General features: G+C 42.3%; 2 pseudogenes; both read left to right on the forward strand.

Moving 5' to 3' along the window:
* Positions 1-758: 758 nt before the first annotated feature.
* LOC115171541 (migration and invasion enhancer 1-like) lies at positions 759-4,180 on the forward strand (annotated as a pseudogene).
* Positions 4,181-4,311: 131 nt separating this feature from the next.
* On the forward strand, positions 4,312-6,891 carry LOC115171540 (migration and invasion enhancer 1-like; annotated as a pseudogene).
* Positions 6,892-8,516: the final 1,625 nt, after the last annotated feature.

Below are 8,516 nucleotides of genomic sequence, written 5' to 3' on the forward strand. Positions count from 1 at the left end.
AGGTAAAAACTGCAATCTTGCATCCCAAACATTAATTTTGACAGCATTCCAAGAAAATAAATGGCAAACTATGCTACTATGCTACTGCAATTGTTTTTTGCTACAAAGTTGGATTGTTCATTGCAGTGTCACCAATAATCAAATCAAAATCAAATAAATTGTATTTATAAAGCCCTTCTTACATCAGCTGATATCTCAAAGTGCTGTACAGAAACCCAGCCTAAAACCCCAAACAGCAAGCAATGCAGGTGTGGAAGCACGGTGGCTAGGAAAAACTCCCTAGAAAGGCCAGAACCTAGGAAGACACCTAGAGAGGAACTAGGCTGTGAGGGGTGGCCAGTCCTCTTCTGGCTGTGCCGGGTGGAGATTATAGCAGACCATGGCCAAGATGTCCAAATGTTCATAGATGACCAGCAGGGTCAAATAATAATAATCACAGTAGATGTCGAGGGTGCAACAGGTCAGCACCTCAAGTATCTCTACCACTCCTGCTGTCTCTAGAGAGTTGAAAACAGCAGGTCTGGGACAGGTAGCACGTCTGGTGAACAGGAACAGGTCAATAACGACCAAAACCTCACCTATATGTCTATAGTATTTGCCATTCAAACAGATGATCAATAATCTCAAAGAAGGGAAGAAGAAAGGGAAATGATGGATGCATTTCAAAAGTATTGGAACATGTCCCTGCTAGTATTTTCTTCCTGCTTTTTCTCGCTCCTCCCACCTCTAGTTACACCAATCAAAAGCATTTCTCTGCTCATACGCTTAAGCTAGCTAGTTAGCCTTTCTAGCATCTGTGTTACACAATCGTTTCTTGAGGTCAAACCTGAATCAGCTTATCGAGAAGGAACTAGCAAACTAGCTAGTTTCTTCAACAGCCATGGGTGTGCAAGTCAAAGTCGAATACTGGTATGTTTATTTTTCTTTTATTGGATTATTCGCCTTTTTTTAAGCGGCTCCCATGCGTTTTAGGTAGCTACTGTAGCTACTGTAGCTAGCAGCTCGAACCAGCCACCTTCATAGCGCAGAATACCCACTCTTTTATTATGAAACGGGCAATGTTTTATGCTAGCTAACGTTAGTTGATGAATGTTTACCTTAGACATTGCTTGGACATTTTCTCCCAACTACTTTAGGGTTAATTATTCATCACTAAGCCATGTTTTTGTTTTGTCGTTGTCTTTAGCGGTGGATGAGGGTACGAGCCCCGCTATCAGGAGCTCGCGCGGGTTGTCACCGCGGAATTCACTGAAGCGGAAGTGTCGGGCTTCGTAGGAAGGCAAGGTAAGTTGGTCCTTTCTACATCGCCTACCATAGACAATACAGGTACGTACAGTGTTGGTAAGTACACTAAAAATGTGAAGTATTTTGAGATCGCTACATGTTCTTCTGTGTAGCTATATACTCACTGCATTTTACATTTACATTTTAGTCATTTAGCAGACGCTCTTATCCAGAGCGACTTACAGTAGTGAATGCATACATTTCATACATTTTTTTTTCTGTGCTGGCCCCCTGTGGGAATCGAACCCACAACCCTGGCGTTGCAAACACCATGCTCTACCAACTGAGCTACAGGGAAGGCACTGGGAAGGCACTGCACAGGGAAGGCACTGCTACAGGGAAGGCACTGGACAGTTTATTAGAGAGGTGTGTGTCACCCTCATGCAAGGTTAGTGCAAAGGCTGAGTGAGTAATGACAGTTGCCACACGGACCCCCCTTTGCCTCCAGAACGTCCTGAATTATTTGGTGGAATGGATTCTTTAAGTCGGACACATTCCAAAGGGATGTTGGTCTACACTGATGCGATGGCATCATGCAGTTGCTGCAGATTGGATCGTGGTACACCACCGTCATCAGCCTGTACCATTGACACCAGGCAGAATGGGTCCATGGACTCATGCTGCTTACGCTAAGTCCTGACTGCCATCAGCATGACGCAACAGGAACCGGGATTTGTCGGACCAGGCAACGTTTTTCCACTTCTCAATTGTCCAGTGTTGGCGATCGCGTGCCCACTGGATACGTTTCTTCTTGTGTGATAGGAGTGGAACCTGGTGTGGATGTCTGCTGCAACAGCTCCTCCGTGACAAGGATCGATGAGATGTGCATTCTAAAATGCCATTCTGCACACCACTGTTGTACTGGGCCGTTATTTGTCAGTTTGTGACCCGCCTGTTAGCTTGCACGATTCTTGATATTTTCCTTTGACCTCTCATCAATGAGCTGTTTTTGCCCACAGGACTGCCGCTGACTGGATTGTTTTGGTTTGTGGCAACATTCTCGGGAAACCCTAGACACTGTTGTCGTTGAAAAGCCCAGGAGGGTGGCTGTTTCTGAGATGCTCGATCTGATGTACTTGGCACCAACGATCATACCACACTAAAAGTCACTTAGTCACTCGTTTTTCCCATTCTTCTAACATTCAATCGCACAGCAACTGAATGCCTCTGCCAGTCTGCCTGCTTTATACAGCTATCCATGGCCACATGACTCACTGTCTGTAGGAGTGAACCATTTTCTTGTACCTAATAAACTGGCTGGTGAGTGAATGTCTTTACTATATTCTCAGACTACATTGTTTTCCTTGATTTGATGCTTTTGCTTCTGCAGGCAGTTTTGAGATTGAGATCAATGGGCAAGTAGTTTTCTCCAAGCTCGAAACGAGCGGCTTCCCATATGAAGACGACGTAAGTTGTTAACTTCTTACAAGGCTGTCATTTTATTGTCTGACACACTGTATGTGTGTCAACTGCCAATGACTACCGCCAATGACACAAGATGTCTTGTCCCCCTGCAGATCATGGACGCTATACAGAAAGCCCATGATGGCAAGCCAGTGGAGAAGATCACCAAGAGCCGCCCGCCTTGTGTCATCCTGTAGATCTCCTCTCCCTCTATTCTCCAACCCTGCCCTCTCCTGACAGCAGCATGCTGAAGACAGGACAGTGCGCATCCATCACTGCCACTGTCATTACTCACTCAGCCTTTGCACTAACCGGGCATGAGGGTGACACACAACTCTCTGTTGAAACTACACTAGCAGAGTTGGACTAAGACCACTGTCTTTGATTTAGAGTACAACCTGTCGTAAGGTTTTGTTGTGCCTTCTCTCTCCCCTCTCTCTCTGCTCCCATTGAGGTGTTTCAGGACTTCTATGATTACTGTAGACCAAAGCTGAAAGGTTTATAGTATGATGACCCCAGTCCTGGCAGCTCCTATGTTATGGGATCAGAGAAATGGAGGAGACCGTAAGATCGAGGGGCAGACGGGTTGGGGGGAGCACCCTATTATATTCCAAAAGCCTCATTGCCTGGCAGACAGTTACTGCCTGATTTGTTCTAATTCCTCTCAAATACAGCACCATCATTGGCCAGACATAAACAAAGTTTTGATGAATGTAAAAGATAAATGTTATTGAGTACCAAAAGCAAGAAGGGAAGGAGCTCAATTATTTTCAGCCCTCTGTGAAAATAATTCTATCACCAAGCATCATAAGCCCTGTTTCACAACTTGTATCCTGTACCCTACTATGATGATGAACGTACTGTTTGAACCTGTCAATGCAATGTTTGTCAATTTATTTAATAAGATGTGTTCTAAAGTGGAGACACTTTAAACAAGTTTGAAGCTTAGACCTTTAACTTTTTTTTTGTGTTCAGTTCTGTCACTGCAACTTTTATTTATCTTTAAACTAGTGTATCTCAATGTCGGAACTTGGATGTAATCAGGGTTTTTTTCTTCAGTTTTGTCCATCTTATAGCCTGGATCATTCCAGGCAGTGTCTTTAACAGTGAACTATATATCTGTTTTGAACTGTTCTCTTTAGCTGAAACGTGAGGAACACCGTAATAGCCAAACCTCTTGTGAATTTGCAATTGTATACTGCCACTGAATCATAGATGATGCATTTTCATTGACTCTGTGGTTTTTATATATGATCAGCTTTACTATTAGTAGAGCTGACGTTGCAAGTAGATAAATCCTCAGATGTTTTGAAAGCCATCTCTCACTGCTCTGTCTATAACTGACGACACCTCATCAGCCACTGTTTATGCGCACAGTTTATTGAATATCATCTCTGAATACAATTTTTTTCTGTTGCCCAGGGCTGTCAAGTATGATATCCATTTGGGAGAACTTCTATCACAAAATAAAGTTATGGATTATTTAACTGTATAAATATGTTAGTATTGTCTTAACGTGTCATGCTCAAAACTACTTAACATGTTTTTTCTTCTTTGTTTCACTTCTGTAATAACTACTCAACTCCATTAGAATGGAGAACATGTCAGTTCTAAAGGGCAATGTAACAACATATTATTAGGGTATTATTAGGTCTGAACTCTCTATACAGTACATCCCCATGGCAACATAGCACCTCAGGTGTGTTACTCAGGTCTCAGTAATTACTCTCTTGTTGATACTCACATTCAGATATCGAATGCCACTGTCATGTGATCATTCTATAGGGGGAACAGCTGTAGGCTACACCCACGCTGTAATGTCAACACAGAGCCAGCCATGACAACTGCAGTAGGAAGAGAAAAGCCTTTGGAGCAAGAAGCATCTTGGTACGTTTCATACATTGCGCCTGCATTGATCAACCCCTGCTGACTGGCTATAGTATAGTGTGTCCGAGTGTTTTTTTTCCTGTATTGAATGTGTTCAGCAGGGTTGCGGTCAATTTTAATTAATTGAATAGAAGTTGAGGGCAATTGGAATTTAAATGTCAGTTTTCTTCCTGAATTAACTTGTGTTCAGCTCAAAATACCACTGCCATCAAGCTAGCTATGTACTTCTGTTAACTGAAATGTTTCCAACTCACTCTGAGTAGGAATAGACCCTCTCAGATATTACATTTTGTAGAGGTGTTGTTCCTGCATGTTATGGTCTTGACACTACACACATGGAATCAAATACCCTGCCCAGCTATATTATTGTCTCAATACACATTTCAATGTTTTTCTAGAACTTATCCATTACTAAAGAACAGAATAGAAATTTCAAATAACTCAGGATGATGAGCCATTGGAGTCTCGATTGTCAATGGTTTTTGTTTTTGCAATGTTTTATTGTTTTACTTGAAAAAACAGTTAATTATCATGTAGTAACTTGCCTGTTTCAGTTGATCACTGGCCCAACCCTACCTGGGACAGTAAACCTGTAACCCACTATACCCTTTTAGACTTACTCATGACTATGGAGGCAGGTTACGATTGCTCCTATTGTATTTACATATTGAGGATTCTTACTCCTCCTACATCAGTCATTCAGGCAAAACACCTTTACATCAGTGAAGCACAATCAAGAAGAAAGGAGTGGGAAGAAGAATCTGGGTCAAAAGCCATGGGTGTGGTGCATATCAGAGTGGAGTACTGGTAGGTTTATATTCATTTATATTTGGGAGGATGCGTTTGTTTAACAAAGAGGCCGGAAACTATGGAAGTCATGGAATATTTCCATTATGCAAACTATGGAAATATGGCAACTGCCATACCTTTTAGCACTCAGGTTGAGTCTGTATGTTGTATGTTTTTATGCCGTTTTAATTATTCATCACAGTTTTGGTTTTCTATCACTGTTTCAGTGGCCAATGAGGGTACGAGCCCCGCTACAAGAAACTTCAGCAGGCTGTCGCTGTGGAGTTTCCTGAGGCGGAGGTGTCAGGCTTTGTAGGACGAAAAGGTCAGCTGGATAACCAACCAATCAATCACATTTATTTTATAAAGCCCTTTTCACATCATCAGTTGTCACAAAGTGCTATACAGAAACCCATCCTAAAACCCCTAAGAGAAAGCAATGCAGATACAGAAGCACAGTGGCTACAGTGAAATGTATTGTTGTAATATATGTTGCAATATTTACCTATTCTTTTGGTAAAATACCAGTTTTCACACCTGTTTTGTGTATGTGTCCATCAAGGTTAAACCTACATATTGTTTTGAAGAGAAGTGTGGTGCTGTTGTTTCTGCAGGTAGCTTTGAGTTGGAGATCAACAGGGAGTTGGTCTTCTCCAAGCTGGAAACAGGTGGCTTCCCCATGGAAAAGGATGTGAGTACTGGAAGCTTTCTCCTCTGAAGTTGCAGAACTGTCAACTTCAGCCAGTTTGTTTACATCACTGAAATTGACACAAATGTTTTGAAATTGACACAAATGGTCTCAACAATGTGTATGCCCCTTCAGGTCAGGGACGCTCTCCAGAACACCTATGATGGCAAGCAAGTGGAAAAGTGGACCAGAAATCGCCCACCTTGTGTCATCCTGTAGATCTCAATTCCCTCCTTCCTCCAACAGTTATCACTCAGACCAATGCTGCGGTCTGTCACCACTCACACAGCAGAGACTCTTTTCTGTTCCTTCTCTCTCTCTGCTCCCATTGCAGTGTTCCAGGACTTTATATGATTACTGTAGACCAAAGCTGAAAGGTTTATAGTATGATGACCCCAGTGCTGGCAGCTCCTATGTTATGGGATCAGAGAAAGGGAGGACATGGGAAGACTGGTTGGGTGGAACTTCCTTATTCCAGATATTCTATGCCTATCTGCTTACAGCACCATCATCAGCCAGATAAACGATCAATTTGAGCTGCTGAAGCCTCTCGCTTTGTGTTACTGTGTATTGATCTCCCATATTGCAACTGATGCTTTGCAATTAGCTTTAAGTAGAACTGGTCGGTTGAGTAGATGAATTGCTAGTTATGGTAATGAAGGCCACCACCCACTGGTCTGTCTGCTACACTAACGAGACATCAGCCCATGTTCATCACACGCCATTTGAATTATCATCGCTGAATACTGTTATTGATTGCTGATGACAATGTTTGATACCCACTGGGAGGACTTCAATCTTGAAATAAAATAAAATGACATTGTTGGTTTTCTTCCTAATTGTTGTCATGTTCAGAACCCAGGCTTTACTGGCAACACAGGAGGAAGGAGGAGACCGCAGCCCATACAGACACTTGTTCTCACTCAGGCACATTTGTACACTAGAGGGTGACACATGCAACATCCTTTGTCTACAGTTTTCTATTACTTGCCAAGCTCAACTCATTGTTAAAAAGTCCTATTCTGTAAAGTAATATTTGCTGAATTAGTTTTCACATTTATCTGACTTCTACAGTATGTTCTGCATAGTGTACTGTCTGTTAAATTCCTTTTGCTTGGTTGATGGTTTTGCACTTTGGCCCTTTATGAGTTTCTGCTCCTTGGGCGGTAAGTGGCTGACACTGGCTAGGTGGGTCCAGGCTACAGGCTCTGGTAAGGAGTGATAATTCATGCAAGCCTGCTTGCTCTATGCCTGATAGAGCCTATCGTCTCAGTCTATGAGCTCCATAGTACTGTCACCGTCTCTGCCGCCCATTTTGTGCCACAAAATTACCCCATCAGAACTTTATGAATTGAAGCATTCAAAATTAGCATTGTGTAATTCATATATGATGGGGTTGCCATGATAATTTTTGCAAGAGACCCCTCCATACCAGTCAACAGTAACTTCTCAACTCTGTGAAGTATCAATTTTATAGTGTTATTGGTTTGTCATATGATTTGTTCGAGGACATTCCCTCCTGCATCGGTTGCGATCAATTATGAAGCTAGTAAGTGACTGTATGTCACAAGAAGGATGCAACCAACAGTCTCTTTAGTTTGTCAATATTGTAGCTAATGGCCGGGAATACATTGTTCCTTGCGGGGATTGAACCGAGAACACCATGACTCCCAAGACAAACAACCCCAAGAGAATAACGTCCTCATCTATGTTCTGCATATTACGTACGATGATGCTAAAGAGGTACAGTACAGAGGCATATGGACACAGCAGATGGACCTCCACTATTAATGATTACCGCCCTGTGCCACAGCAAAATTGCTATTTTCTCTATCCCTGTCTGTCCGTCTCTCTCTTTCTCTCTCTCTCTCTCTCTCTCTCTCTCTCTCTCAGGCTTCTCCCCTTTTGATTTGTCCTATTATTTATTGTTTTCTCAGTAATTCAATACCTTTGATACTCCCTCAACAAGACACACTATTCAGTTCCTGCTTATAACATTTAATTTACATATACATAACATAAAAGGCTGATCAGATCACATGTTCACAATGAGTACATTACAATACCATTTAGCTCTGAGACAGGTGCCATAAATTGAATGGGAAATAGCATAGGCGCTATAGTAAATTGGGACAAATTGTGAATGCAAAAGCCCAAGTGCAGTGAACATCTAGAGCCCTGAAATTCAACTCGAAGCCTTCAATGACAGTTCCACTGCATTGTTTCATTGTTCCCCTCTAATAAGGGACCGATTTAGACCTGGGACACCAGGTGGGAGCAATTAATTATCAGGTAGAACAGAAAACCATCAGGCTCCGGTCCTCATAGGGTAAGGGTTGAGTACCCCTGCTCTAAAGTAAACACATGGGTGTGGTCCACTGCTTATCTAGTAACCCCTCTGTCATGAGCATGGATGAACACACTGTCATATTTCTAATTTCCAATTCATGCTTTTCACAGATTG

The sequence above is a fragment of the Salmo trutta genome, chromosome 32, assembly GCF_901001165.1.
Source record: "Salmo trutta chromosome 32, fSalTru1.1, whole genome shotgun sequence".
NCBI classification, from domain to species: Eukaryota; Metazoa; Chordata; class Actinopteri; order Salmoniformes; family Salmonidae; genus Salmo; species Salmo trutta.